The 14,533-nt window shown below is 50.6% G+C and overlaps 1 long non-coding RNA gene across 1 annotated transcript; it reads left to right on the forward strand.

Annotated features, from left to right (window-relative positions):
- The first annotated feature begins 13,762 nt into the window (after window positions 1-13,762).
- Window positions 13,763-14,252, forward strand: LOC117191910. The gene is made up of 2 exons (XR_004474109.1): window positions 13,763-14,104; window positions 14,173-14,252. It is a non-coding gene; the product is annotated as an uncharacterized LOC117191910 (long non-coding RNA).
- The last annotated feature ends 281 nt before the right edge of the window (window positions 14,253-14,533 follow it).

A 14,533-nucleotide genomic window follows, 5' to 3' on the forward strand; every position in this document is an offset into this window, starting at 1 on the left:
AAAATTTGTTGGTTTTCGTATTTGTATTGACAGATGAATGTCGATTCTCGTTACTGCAATTTTTAAAGTAATGGGATTTATATTTGTTGTAGTGAACTGCTGCAACAGATCGATCGGTAAGATACAAAAATGTTGGTTCTGCGCGTGATAATCGACCTGGTCATACAGCCAGTGGATGTTCGCGTAGAAACAACACTCCGTCGACGATTGGGATGTAGTTCGCAGTGGAGTAATCGTAGAGTTTGACCGACGCGTCTGCGGCGGCCGCGAGGACGAGGAGAGTCTACACGGTGTTCATAGCTTGTATGTTTTCTTACGTTGGGTGACACCGGAGGGGAGCGGAGTGTTTCGGTAGGGTGATTGGTTTGGCGGCGTCGGGCGAGTCTCTGACTGAGGTTGTGGGTTCACGTGGCCTCGTCTTCTCCTGCTGAGGGCGTACTGATGGATGGGAGCTCGTGTTGGGGCTATTAAAGCCGTTTTGGGGAGTCGATTTTTGCGGAGCCAGCTCTTCTTTGGTCTTCTGTGCTGCACCGGGGGGTGTTTTGGGTCAGACGCGTGCCGCGTTTTGCCGATGCTGTCTTTTTTGTCCGGGTATCTCGGGTTTTGCTGACTCTGCTGTACCGTGGTTGGGGCGTCGGGTTAATGTCTCGTTGCTTTCCTCGTCGATGTCAGCATTCTCATGTAGGTCGGTGGGTTCTTCGGGATCGCGATCGCGGAATTTCCTCAGGTCGCTACTGTGGTTGAGATTCTTCAAGCTCGATTTTCGTAAGAATGGTAAGCCGAGCCTCTCTCGGTGGTCTGCGAGTGCTGTCAGCTCCTCGTCCAGACATTCCTGTAGCCCTGCCGCGATGGCGGGAGGCCACGGGTCGGGGACTCGTTCCGGATCATCTTTGGGCGTTTTGTCGATTTCTGGGTTGTAAGTGTGGTCGGGGTCCTCGGGGAGGATTGTCGCATCGAATGCGCTTGTTGGTTTGACTTCGCGAGTTTATTCGCTTATGCTGGCGACGACAGCGGGGATGTCGACCATAGGAATGGTGCCCGTGTGGGTCTCGGTGGCGATCCTAGCTTTGGACCGACGGCTAGTTTGTGCGACGCAGGTTTCAGACATGGCTCCAGACGTGGTGTTGGGCCGCATGCCGGCGCTGTGCGAGGGGTTGCCTGGGAGTCGGTCCAAGATGTCGGTGTCGATCGATGAAGTGTTGGCTTCCTGCCTAAGAGGACTCTGGAGTTGCTGGTCGGTCTCTGTCTTTGAGGTCTTGTTTCTTGTGTCGATGGCGTTGTCGCTGCAGTCCTGGGCCAGGGTGGCGGGTGGAGGTGGTACGTCGAGCGTCTGGCTGCTGCGTCCTGGATTCTTTTCCCTTCGTTGGTGGAGCCGCGTCGGTGGCCTCGGAGGACCGGCTCGCTTTCTTCGTTGCTTTGCTTGATTTTTGGTTTCTCGGCGTGGGGCTTGTGTGCCTCATTGCTGCCGTGGGTTTTGTGTTCCTCGTTTCTTCTGCCTGTGTCTCGTTTCGTTTCGGGTGTCTCGAGTTCATGGGTCCTGGGGTGTGTACTTGGCTAGCGGTGATCATCGGCGTGTTTGAGACGGGGCGTTGATCTTGACCTTGATGGAGGAGGCGTGTGGTGCCGCACTGTATCATCGTGTCGATGGCGCATAGGAAATCCATCCCCACGATGACTTGCTCGAGCATATTCGATAGTACTAAGAGCGGCATCTGAACCTCCCGCTCGTCTAGTCGGACGCGCGCTAGCAAGATCTGAGTTATCTCGCGTGCGCAGCCGTCGGCCAGGAGGATCTGGACGCACGCCTCTCGCAGGTCGTTGTTGTGATCGAGTTGGCGGGCGAGGTCGGCGTTGATGAAGCTTCGCGAGAATCCTGTCTCGACCGTGGCTTCCGGGCACCGTGCTCCGATGGTTACTCTCGCCACTTTCCGGCCGTCGTGTACTTGTAGCGGGGGAGGTGGGGACGCGAGTCGTTTCCCGACGGGTGTTGACGGCAACAGTCCACAGTGCGTGTTCCGCGCTTGCCGCATTCCCAACAGAAGACAATCGATGGGTTGGTGCAGTCGCGGGCAGCATGTCAAGCTTCTCCGCAACGGCGGTAGGCCGCGTGTGGGTTGGCGATAGGGGTGGTGATCATTCGATGCGTAGCTTCCTGGACTGGAGCGCCGACATGGTGTGGCACCCTTGCGGGTCCCGGGACGTTCCAGTGGGTTTTTCGGAATTGGGCCCGATTCGTCTCGCCTTCGTTTTGCGCTCGTTGTGCCGTTGGCCGTGTGTATCCTGCCCAGTGGGTAATCCTGCCCGTCGAACTGGATTCCCCACTTCCGAATCCGCTCCGCCATCTGCGCGGCGTGACTGTAGTAATGGCCGTCTGTGGGGCCATTTCCTTTTGCGAGGACCTTCTTGGATAGACCTGCGGCGGTTATCGATGTCGGCGGGACGCTGGTTTTGCCCCCGTGGTTCCACGGGGTCGTAGGCTGAGCTCGGGGTCTGTCTTTCGCTTCTCCGCTTGTGCCGAGGTGCCGGGCTGTGGTGATCTGGCTCGTCCTGGTGATCTGGCGTACTGTCGCTCGAGCTCCGTCAGTCTGACCCAGTTGTCGTGTTCGAGGGGCCCGGCGACTAGTTCGGCGAAATTTCTCCGCAAATCTTCCGCGTTACCCTCGCGGCTGAATCCGAATTCCTCGGCGCAGGATTCCAGCTCACCCTTCCGGTACTCACCCTTGGGTTGGCGAGTCCAGGGTAATACTCACCGGGCTGCTCTTCTGTATGGGATTCCATTGTTCCGTTTATTGCTTGCGTTTGCTATTTCGTTTGGCTTGCGTTTTCCGGCACTGGGGCACTGGGTCGAGCTTCGCCGCGGGCTTTTCGAATTTCTTCTCGGAGTGATGGCACCGTTCGTGTAGTAAGTAATGCATGCGTTTAATTTACGTTGGGCGACGCGTATCAGGTTTTATGCTTATAATATGTCAGGGGAACCCTTTAATGTTCGTTACAAGACAAAAAATTAACTGCTATGCTGGGTTAAACACGTTTATGTAAATTTAAAATTTAGAATCTGGTTTTTTCTCGCAGAATAGAGAGTTTTTCATAGATGTGGGCGCATGTGAAATATAACGAATGCCCCATCATGTAGCACTGGCAGCTGAGATAGAAAATCACCGGCATCATAGCAATTTTTGAATAAATCGACAATGTATTTTCTTTCTACGCTATCGCTGGGTGGTGCCAATCGCTTGGCGCCTTCTTTGGATATGTGCTACAAAAGGATTCAGGTATAATTAGATCAATATTAAACATATGTATGTAGGAAACGAAGGAAACAGAGAGACACGAAGCGGTCGTGTTTTCGTCGTGTCGTCGGGATAGAGCAGTAATCGGCTCTGAGAGAGCCGATAGCAAGAGAGAGAGATCAGTCAGTTGTCAGTTCAGCCACGCATCAGACGTACACGCATATAATTAGTCACAAACACACTTGTAAAACTTGGAGCTGTTATAATTTTAAGTCAAACATACTTATCAAATAAATGTTACTCGATGCCATCAAGCAACTTAAACTACTACAAATTGGGGGCTCGTCCGAAAATAAGCCCAAGACAACAACATTTGCAAGTGAGATTTGTGCGTGTATTTGGAAATTTTGGCGTACACGAGACTGGTGACACAAGAGATCGGTCGCGGTGCGAAATTGAATTGCAGTCTGGCCTATAAGTGCGAGAGAGACACTTGTCGAAGAAGGCGCATTAGTGTGAGCAGACATTCAAGAGAGCTGGAGCGACAAAACTACGGCAGACGGCAGCAAACACAGCAAGAATCAAAACCTTCGTTGTTGTTGTTGTGCATTGCGTCTGAGAGGCTAGAGCTACAAGGAGACAAGCGGCACAGAGACGACAATCTGAGCGCGTTCGTTCCAAAGAGAGAAGAAGCGACAAAGCGACGGCAGACGGCAGCAAACACAGCAAGAATCAAAACCTTCGTTGTTGTTGTGCATTGCGTCTGAGAGGCTAGAGCTACAAGGAGACAAGCGGCACAGAGACGACAATCTGAGCGCGTTCGTTCCAAAGAGAGCAGAAGCGACAAAACGATGGCAGCAAACAGCAAGAATCAAAGAACATTGATTGTTGTTGTGTTGCACTGCGTTGGACGGAGACTACAAGTACAAGAAGAGACAAGCAGCAAGGAGACGACCATTTTGTAACAGCGAAAGCAGCGACGATTCGGGAAGCGACAACGAGTTAACGGCGAACAGCGAGAGCAAGGCAAGGCAACAAAGAGAGGACGGCAACAGCGACATCGACAGGCAAGCGAGATCTGGATGTGGTAGTGTGTGTGCGTCAAATTTGGAGTCTGGAAAGTTCTGCGCAGAAGCGAGAGTTAACAAGGGTAAACCCATAGTAAGGTGAGCGTTAACAGAGAAGCGATCGTTAACAGTGACGACTTTAAAGGCGTTTTCGGAGTCGATGTTAACTGGAAAATTGTTAACAGGCCAGCAGTAATAAGGTTGTTTAAGTTGATTTAATCACATTTTCTTAGATATAAGCTAATATCAATTATTTTGTGTTTAAATCGTCACGATGCAAGTTGAAGAGTAATAAGGCCAGCAGTAATAAGGTTGTTTAAGTTGATTTAATCACATTTTCTTAGATATAAGCTAATATCAATTATTTTGTGTTTAAATCGTCACGATGCAAGTTTGCGAGAGAAGTTAAGAGAGCTTGCGTTGCAGACGACGGGACGAAAGCGCGATATGCAAGATAGACTATTAATACATAACGGCTTTCCAGTTGAGTCCGTAGTAACAGCAGTGGATGATACCGTAGCAGTTCAACCAGGTACGCGACAGGCAGAGTATAAATCTTGGTTTACGCTAAAAGAAGTGGAAGGTAGTGTGTCACAATTTTCTGGTTCTAATAACCCCGACATCAATCAATGGATAGAGGAATTAGAAGAATGCGCAGCTACTGTTCAATGGAGTCAATTACAATTATTCATTTATGCCAAGCAGTTGTTAGTTGGTGCAGCAAAATCTTTCGCTCGTAGTTTACGTGATATTCGTAACTGGAATTCGTTGAAGGCAGCTCTGTTGGATGAGTTTAGTGTTAAACTGTCGTCCGTAGAAGTACATAGAATGTTGCAAAAGCGCCAGCAGAAAAAAGGAGAGTCGCTTTAGAAATTGCAGCAACGAGAATCGTCATTCATCTGTCAATACAAATACGCAAAGCAAACATTTTTTTAAAACTCAGTATAGTGTGAAACTGTTATCAAAATAAGACGTAACACGAGTGGTGGTACTTTTGTAAGATATTTTTACAGGAAAATGGGTAAAATTCAGTAAAAAATAGATAAATACAAAGTTCCCCAATATATTTTCGGCGGCTTGCTCATTCCCATCATTCGCAATCAGAAGTCATTTAACAGGCCACCACTCTTTGGCAATCTTTCCTTATTTCCAGCCGTAATGGTGGGTTGTTTTACCACACACATACATATGTTTAATATTGATATAATTATACCTGAATCGTTTTGTAGCACATATCCGAAGAAGGCGCCAAGAGATAGGCACCGCCCAGCAATAGCGAAGAATGAAAATACATTGACGATTTATTAAAAAATTTATATGATTTCCTTTATGGTGATTTCCTATCGCAGCTGCCAGTGCCCCGAGATTCGTTATATTTCACATGCGCCCAAATCTATGAAAAACTCTATATTCTGCGAGGAAAACCCGGCTTCTAAATTTTAAATTTACATAAACGTATTTAACCCCCCATAGCAGTTAGCTTTTTGTTTTGTAACGAACCTAAAAGGGTTCCCGCGACATATTATAAGCATAAAACCTGACAGCAAATTACAGCGCCTCGCCCAACGTAAATTAAACGCATGCATTATTTACTACAGATAGCCACTGATTGACACGCGCTGACTCCATAACGCTGAGCAAACACACAAGGTCACGAGGACTTCCTTCCACTCCAGACTAAGCAACCGACCAGGCGCAGTCTTCCGGGTTCATCGACTACAAAAAGATGACACCGCGGAAGCCTATGACAAGCACCCAGCGGCAAACCCGACAGCACGCCAAAAACGCGAAGAGACAGAACCAGAACCCACGATCGCCAAAACGGCGAAGTGCACTTTTGGAACCCGCTGACACAGCAGCACAAGGCGTATAAATAGTCGCCGGCCAGAACTAAAAGGGAGCTTACGAAAGATACCAGCGATCAGTAGAGTTATCAAATTAATACAACTCAAAGTGCTAAGATATTCGTAATAAAATGTCTAATTATCAGAATAATATCCAATTGAGTAAGTTCATTCCAATTAGCCGAGGCACCGACACTACCCCACCCCAACTCCATGCACACCGTTTAATATACACGATGAGCAGCGCTCGCCCCAGCCCCGATCCACCCTCTCTAAGATAGGCCAACCCCGACGTCTCCCTCAAAGTTCCATCTACTTCGACAAATTTATTGTGGATTGACCCCTGGACGTGACTGAGCTTACCTCAGCCTGAAATAGGTCCATCACAAGTGGCGCCCGAGCAGGGACCTCAGGGAACTGCCAACACTTGCAGGCCTCCGAGGGACGACAGATCTAACATAACATACCATCGTCATGAGGGACAACCGACCCATAAAACTACCCAAAAAACCCAGCCATGCGAAGCTGATAGCCGAAGACCTAATCGAACCATCTCGGAGCCCCCACAGCGCCCGACGACGGACCCTCGACGACATCGTCATCGTCGGGAAGAGCTTCACCGAACTTACGGATCAACACGGACAAGTCTGCCTTCTTCCAGCGCCGGATTAAATAACTGGGCCACATGATCAGCGAAGAAGGTATCCACACGGACCCCGACAAAATCGCGGCCGTAAAAGATCTGAGGCCAAAGATCTGACCAACTTAACAGAACTACGACAATGCGTCGACATGGCCGGTTGGTATCGCAGATTTGCCACCGTAGTCAACCAATATCGCTACTTCTGAAGAAAGGGAAAGGGGCCAAGAACAACAAGACGCTTTCGACGAACTGAAAATAGTGCTCACCACTGCTCCAGTGCTCGCCCGCCCAGACTTTAATGTCGAATTCTCCCTGCAGACGGACGCAAGCAATCTTGGAGTGGGCGCAGTCCTCACCCAAGAGATCTAAGGGAAAGAGCGGGTCATCGCATACGTCAGTCGGCGACTCAACAAAGCTGAGGAAAACTACTCCGCCACCGACAAAGAATGCCTGGCAGTCATCTGGGTACCGATTCGATGTGATCACCGGCGACCTAGCACTAAAGTGGCTGAATACCCTCGAGAGCCGGTATGGTAGAGTAGCAAGGTGGCCGCTCGAGCTGCAACAATATCAGTACGACGTGCATTATCGGGCCGGCAACCAGAAAGTAGTTGCAGACGCGCTATCGGGACAACCATTGGAAACCCTCTCACGCATCGAGGAGCAAGACCGCGCGGCCTGCGCCTACAGCACCCTATTGCGCCCTATTGATCGCCCAATTCGTCGAAGAACACCAGAATTCGTGTGACGAACTCCTACCTGAAATGACACTGGTAATCAACTCAAGCGTCTGCGAGACGACCGTATTCAGCAACGCGATCCTCCTACAAGGAAGGAAACCCTGACTCCCCAGACAGGAAGCACTCCAGAGACGGCCACCAGCAAAGCAACGAGGCTGAAAGAAGTATTCGCCATCGTCCGGAATAACATCCATAGAGCCAGCCAAGAGCAAGGGAGACAACCTCCGCCAGCGTTTATGGCGCCCCGCCATCGGGTCATTAGTACTGTTACGCCAACACCACCTACCGGGACAGAAGTTTCCCGTCGCCGAATATCGCCAAGTTACAACATTGCGAAAGCCGGAAACAGAAAGCAGCGAACATCAACGACCTGACGGAATTAAACGGCCACAAGTCCGCAGCGAAGCACGCGATCGCCAATTAACCGAACAGCGCTGACGCCAGCAAAAGAAGTAACGTAACGCTCACTAGACGCCACGACTATGCACCCCACGAATTAGCTGACGAAGCGAAGAGAACGCGGAAACCCCAACGGAGACCACTGAAGAAACATGACGCCGAGCCACAAACGGCGACACCGCCGAAGAGGAGTTTCCCAGATAAAAAAAACAAGAAAAGGGCACGCGGCTGACCCAAAACACACCCACCGCCGAGAACACAGGCGCAGCGAAGTACGCGATCGCCAATTAACCAAACAGCGCTGACGCCAGCAAGAGAAGTAACGTAACGCTCACTAGACGCCACGACCATGCACCCCACGAATTAGCTGACGAAGCGAAGAGAACGCGGAAATCCCAACGCAGACCACTGAAGAAACATGACGCCGAGCCACAAACGGCGACACCGCCGAAGAGGAGTTTCCCAGATAAAAAAAACAAGAAAAGGGCACGCGGCTGACCCAAAACACACCCACGGTGCAGCACAGAAGACCAAAGAAGAGCTGGCTCCGCAAAAATCGACTCCCAAAAACGACTTAAATAGCCCAAACTCGAGCTCCCATCCATCAGTACGCCCTCAGCAGAAGAAGACGAAGCCACCTGAACCCACAACCTCAGTCAGAGACTCGCCCGACGCCGCCAAACCAATCACCCTACCGAAACATTCCGCTCCCCTCCGGTGTCACCCAACGTGAGAAAACATACAAGCTATGAACACCCTTTTGCCTCTCCTCGTCCTCGCGGCCACCGCACACGTGTCGGTCAAACTCAACGATTACTCCACTGCGAACTACATCCCAATCGTCGACAGAGTGCTGCTTCTACGCGAACACCCACTGGCTGTATGATTATCCGATTATCACACGTAGAACCAACATTTTTGTATCTTACCGATCGATCTGTTGCAGCAGTTCACTACAACAAATATAAATCCCAGTACTTTAAAAATTGCAGTAACGAGAATCGTCATTCATCTGTCAATACAAATACGCAAAGCAACAAATTTTTTAAAACTCAGTATAGTGTGAAACTATTGTCAAAATAGACGTAACCCAAGTGGTGGTATTTTTGTAAGATATTTTTACAGGAAAATGGGTAGAATTTAGTAAAAAACGAAGGGGAACGTTGTGAGTGGCTGCGTACACCGCAACTCTACATTTATACCCGATACTTAGTCAGTATGGCTCTCCTCCGGCAGACGCAGCTAATATTAAACGACACGACAAAGAGTGCGTGCGAGAGAGACAGAAAATCAGTCTGAGCGTGACGTCGGGCGCTGCGTAGCCAGTGCAAAATGATTTGTTCCTTTTGGCTATAAAAATTATCTGATCTGATCCACATTCAGCAATCTGACAGATATGGTCGTTATCTATGATTCTGCGTTTTTAGTTTTCTCGAATCTGCCATATTGTGGATGCAACAGATTTTCGTCCTTTGTGTGGGCGGAAGGGGGTGGCGCGATATTTTGAGATATACGTTTTATAGTGAGATCTAACAGAAGTGCGGATACCAAATTTGGTTACTCTAGCCTTAATAGTCTCTGAGATTTGTGAATATCCCCAGATTTTCGTCCATTGCGGTGGCGGAAGGGGTTGTGGCGAAATTTTGAAACAAACTCGTCTCGGTCCGATATGTTAGGAGTGTGGATACCAAATTCGTTTTGTAGCACATATCCAAAGAAGGCGCCAAGCGATTGGCACCGCCCAGCGATAGCGTAGAAAGAAAATAGATTGTCGATTTATTCAAAAATTGCTATGACGCCGGTGATTTCCTATCTCAGCTGCCAGTGCTACATGATGGGGCATTCGTTATATTTCACATGCGCCCACATCTATGAAAAACTCTCTATTCTGCGAGAAAAAACCAGATTCTAAATTTTAAATTTACATAAACGTGTTTAACCCACCATAGCAGTTAGCTTTTTGTCTTGTAACGAACCTAAAAGGGTTCCCCGACATATTATAAGCATAAAACCTGATCCTAAATTACCGCGCCTCGCCCAACGTAAATTGAACGCATGCATTATTTACTACACGAGCACACCCCCCTCCACACATAGATCCCGATCGACATGCGACGACTCCATAACGCTGACCAAATACACCAGGTCACGCGGACTTCCCCCACTCCAGACCAAGCAACCGGCTTGGCGCAGCCACCCTCTCTAAGATAGGCCAACCCCGACGTCTCCTCAAAGTTCCATCTACTTCTACGAATTTCTTGTGGATTGACCCCTGGACGTGAATGAGCTTACCTCAGCCTGAAATAGGTCTATCACAAGTGGCGCCCGAGCAGGGACCTGAGGGAACGTCGACGAGGGTTTGTGGAATAAAACCCCACGGCCGCTAGAGAAACAGGAAAAACTAAGCGAAGTAAACCACGACTTCGCGCAATTTTGCGGTGCGGGTTGCGCAACGAGCTAACGAAAGCGCGGCTCAGCGACAGAGAAACGCGAACGGTGCCATCACCCCGAGAAGAAATTCGAAAAGCCCGCGGCGAAGCTTGATCCAGTGGCCCAGTGCCCCAGTGCCGGAAAGCGCAAGCCAAACGAAATAGCAAACGCGAGCAATAAACGGAGCAATGGAATCCCATACAGACGAACAGCCCGGTTAATATTATCCTGGATCCGCCAACCCAAGGGTGAGTACCGGAAGGGTGAGCTGGAATCCTTCCCCGAGGAATTCGAATTCAGCCGCGAGGGAAACGTGGAAGATTTGCGGAGAAATTTCGCCAGGACGAGCCAGATGACCACAGCCGGGCACCTCGGCGGAGAAGCGAAAGACAGACCCCGAGCTCAGCCTACCAGCGTCCCGACGACATCGATAACCGCCGCAGGTCTACCTAAGAAGGTCTTTCTCGCAGAGGGAAACGGCCCCACAGACGGCCATTACTACAGTCAAGCCGCGCAGGTGGCGGAACGGATTCGGAAGTGGGGAATCCAGTTCGACGGGCAGGATGACCCACTGTCTTTCGTTGAGCTACTGGAAGAGCGTGCCCTCTCGTACGGGTAAACATGAACTACCTGCCGCGAGCCATGGCGGAGCTCCTCACCGACCGAGCCAACCGATGGTTCCGCACCAGCCAACTACAGACCGCCTCATGGACCGACTTCCGTCAGGACCGAGTTCCGTCAGGACCGAGTTCCGTCAGGACCGAGTTCCGTCAGGACCGAGTTCCGTCAGGAATTCCTAGCCTTCTTCCTGCCTCCCAGGTACTTCGAGCAGCTGGAAGTCCAGATCAAGGACCGCAAACAAGCGGTAGGCGAACCGTTCAAGGACTTCACCATCGAGCTCCGTTTGCTCATGCACCACGCCGGGTACGACGCTGCCAAAGAACTCAGTAGGATCTACGACAACACTCCCCACCGTACCAGCTATACGTGCGAAGACACGAACTACGAAGCCCAGCACAACGCACGATATTGGCCACGGAATACGAAAGTATACAGGAGCGGAATATCTTAGCAACGCCCATCCCCCCTCGACAACCACCAAGGTACACACGGCCAATGGCACAACGAGCGCAAAACGAAGGACCCACTGGAACGTCCCGGAACCCGCAAGGGTGCCACACCATGTCGGCGCTCCAGTCCAGGAAGCTACGCATCGAATGATCACCACCCCTATCGCCAACCCACACGCGGCCTACCGCCGTTGCGGAGAAGCTTGACATGCTGCCCGCGACTGCACCAACCCATCGATTGTCTTCTGTTGGGAATGCGGCAAGCGCGGAACACGCACTGTGGACTGTTGCCGTCAACACCCGTCGGGAAACGACTCGCGTCCCCACCTCCCCCGCTACAAGTACACGACGGCCGGATAGCGGCGAGAGTAACCATCGGAGCACGGTGCACGGAAGCCACGGTCGACACAGGATTCTCGCGAAGCTTCATCAACGCCGACCTCGCCCGCCAACTCGATCACAACAACGACCTGCGAGAGGCGTGCGTCCAGATCCTCCTGGCCGACGGCTGCGCACGCGAGATAACTCAGATCTTGCTAGCGCGCGTCCGACTAGACGAGCGGGAGGTTCAGATGCCGCTCTTAGTACTATCGAATATGCTCGAGCAAGTCACGATGATACAGTGCGGCACGCCTCCTCCATCAAGGTCAAGATCAACGCCCCGTCTCAAACACGCCGATGATCACCGCCAGCCAAGTACACACCCCAGGACCCATGAACTCGAGAACCCCACCGCCGACGAATCCCCCGAAACGAAACGAGACACAAGCACAAGAAACGAGGAACACAAAACCCACGGCAGCAATGAGGCGCACTAGCCCCACGCCGATAAACCAAAAATCAAGCAAAGCAACGAAGAAAGCGACCACCGCCACACGAGGCGCAGGAGCAACACTCCATTGATCGCCACCGACATCATGGAACGCCTCCCAGGCAACCCCTCGCACAGCGGCGGCATGCGGCCCAACACTACGCCTGGAGCCATGTCGCCACCTGCGTCGCCCAAACTAGCCGTCGGTCCAAAGCTAGGATCGCCACCGTGACCCACACGGGCACCCCTCCCATGGTCGACACCCCCGCTGTCGTCGCCAGCATAAGCGAATACACTCGCGAAGTCGAACCAACAAGCGCATTCGATGCGACAGTCCTCCCGAGGACCCCGACCACACTTACAACCCAGCAATCGACAACCCGCCCGAAGATGATCCGGAACAAGTCCCCGACCCGTGGCCTCCCGACATCGCACCAGGGATACAGGAATGTCTGGACGAGGAGCTGGCAGCACTCGCAGACCACCGAGCGAGGCTCAGCTTACCATTCTTACGATAATCGAGCTTGAAGAATCTCAACCACAGTAACGACCTGAAGAAATTCCGCGAACGCGAGCCCGGAGAACCCACCGACCTACATGAGAATGCTGACACCGACGAGGAAAGTAACGAGACATTTACCCGACCCCAACCACGGCACCGCAGAGTCAGCAAAACCCTGGATACCCGGCCAAAAGAGACAGCATCGCCAAAACGCGAGCCGACGACATATTACCGCCGAGAACACAGGCGCAGCGAAGTACGCGATCGCCAATTAACCAACAGCGCTGACGCCAGCAAGAGAAGTAACGTAACGCTCACTAGACGCCACTACCATGCACCCCACGAATTAGCTGACGAAGCGAAGAGAACGCGGAAATCCCAACGCAGACCACAGAAGAAACATGACGCCGAGCCACAACCGGCGACACCGCCGAAGAGGAGTTTCCCAAATAAAAAAAAGAATAGGGCACGCGGCTGACCCAAAACACACCCACGGTGCAGCACAGAAGACCAAAGAAGAGCTGGCTCCGCAAAAATCGACTCCCAAAAACGACTTAAATAGCCCAAACTCGAGCTCCCATCCATCAGTACGCCCTCAGCAGAAGAAGACGAAGCCACCTGAACCCACAACCTCAGTCAGAGACTCGCCCGACGCCGCCAAACCAATCACCCTACCGAAACATTCCGCTCCCCTCCGGTGTCACCCAACGTGAGAAAACATACAAGCTATGAACACCCTTTTGCCACTCCTCGTCCTCGCGGCCGCCGCACACGTGTCGGTCAAACTCAACGATTACCCCACTGCGAACTACATCCCAATCGTCGACAGAGTGCTGCTTCTACGCGAACACCCACTGGCTGTATGATTATCTGATTATCACACGTAGAACCAACATTTTTGTATCTTACCGATCGATCTGTTGCAGCAGTTCACTACAACAAATATAAATCCCATTACTTTAAAAATTGCAGTAACGAGAATCGTCATTCATCTGTCAATACAAATACGCAAAGCAACAAATTTTTTAAAACTCAGTATAGTGTGAAACTATTGTCAAAATAGGACGTAACCCAAGTGGTGGATCTTTTGTAAAATACTTTTACAGGCAAAAATTTAGTAAAAAATAGCGAAATACAAAGTATCCCAAGATATATTCGGCAGCTTGCTCATTCCCATCATTCGCAGTAGAGATGCAAAATCGGACCAGAACCGGGTCCGGAATCGCAGAAGTTCGAGCACCGGAGAGGATAGCGGGCCATGCTGATAGATATGATGAGAACAGGCAACATACTGACAAGGTCTTCAATTAGAAGTCACTTAACAGGCCACCAGCCTTTGTCAATCTTTCCATATTTCCAGCCTTAATGGTGGGTTGCTTTACCACACACATACATATGTTTAATATTGATATATTTATACCTGAATCGTTTTGTAGCACATATCCAAAGAAGGCGCCAAGCGATTGGCACCGCCCAGAGATACCGTAAAAAGAAAATACATTGTCGATTTATTCAAGAACTGCTATGATGCCGGTGATTTCCTATCTCATCTGCCAGTGCCCCGAGATGGGGCATTCGTTATATTTCACATGCGTCCAAATCTATGAAAAACTCTCTAATCTGCGAGAAAAAACCAGATTCTAAATTTTAAATTTACGTAAACAAGTTTAACCCATCATAGCAGTTAGTTTTTAGTCTTGTAACGAACCTAAAAGGATTCCCCGACATATTATAAGCATAAAACCTGATACTAAATTACAGCGCCTCGCCCAACGTAAATTGAACGCATACATTATT

The sequence above is a fragment of the Drosophila miranda genome, assembly GCF_003369915.1.
Source record: "Drosophila miranda strain MSH22 chromosome Y unlocalized genomic scaffold, D.miranda_PacBio2.1 Contig_Y1_pilon, whole genome shotgun sequence".
NCBI classification, from domain to species: domain Eukaryota; kingdom Metazoa; phylum Arthropoda; class Insecta; order Diptera; family Drosophilidae; genus Drosophila; species Drosophila miranda.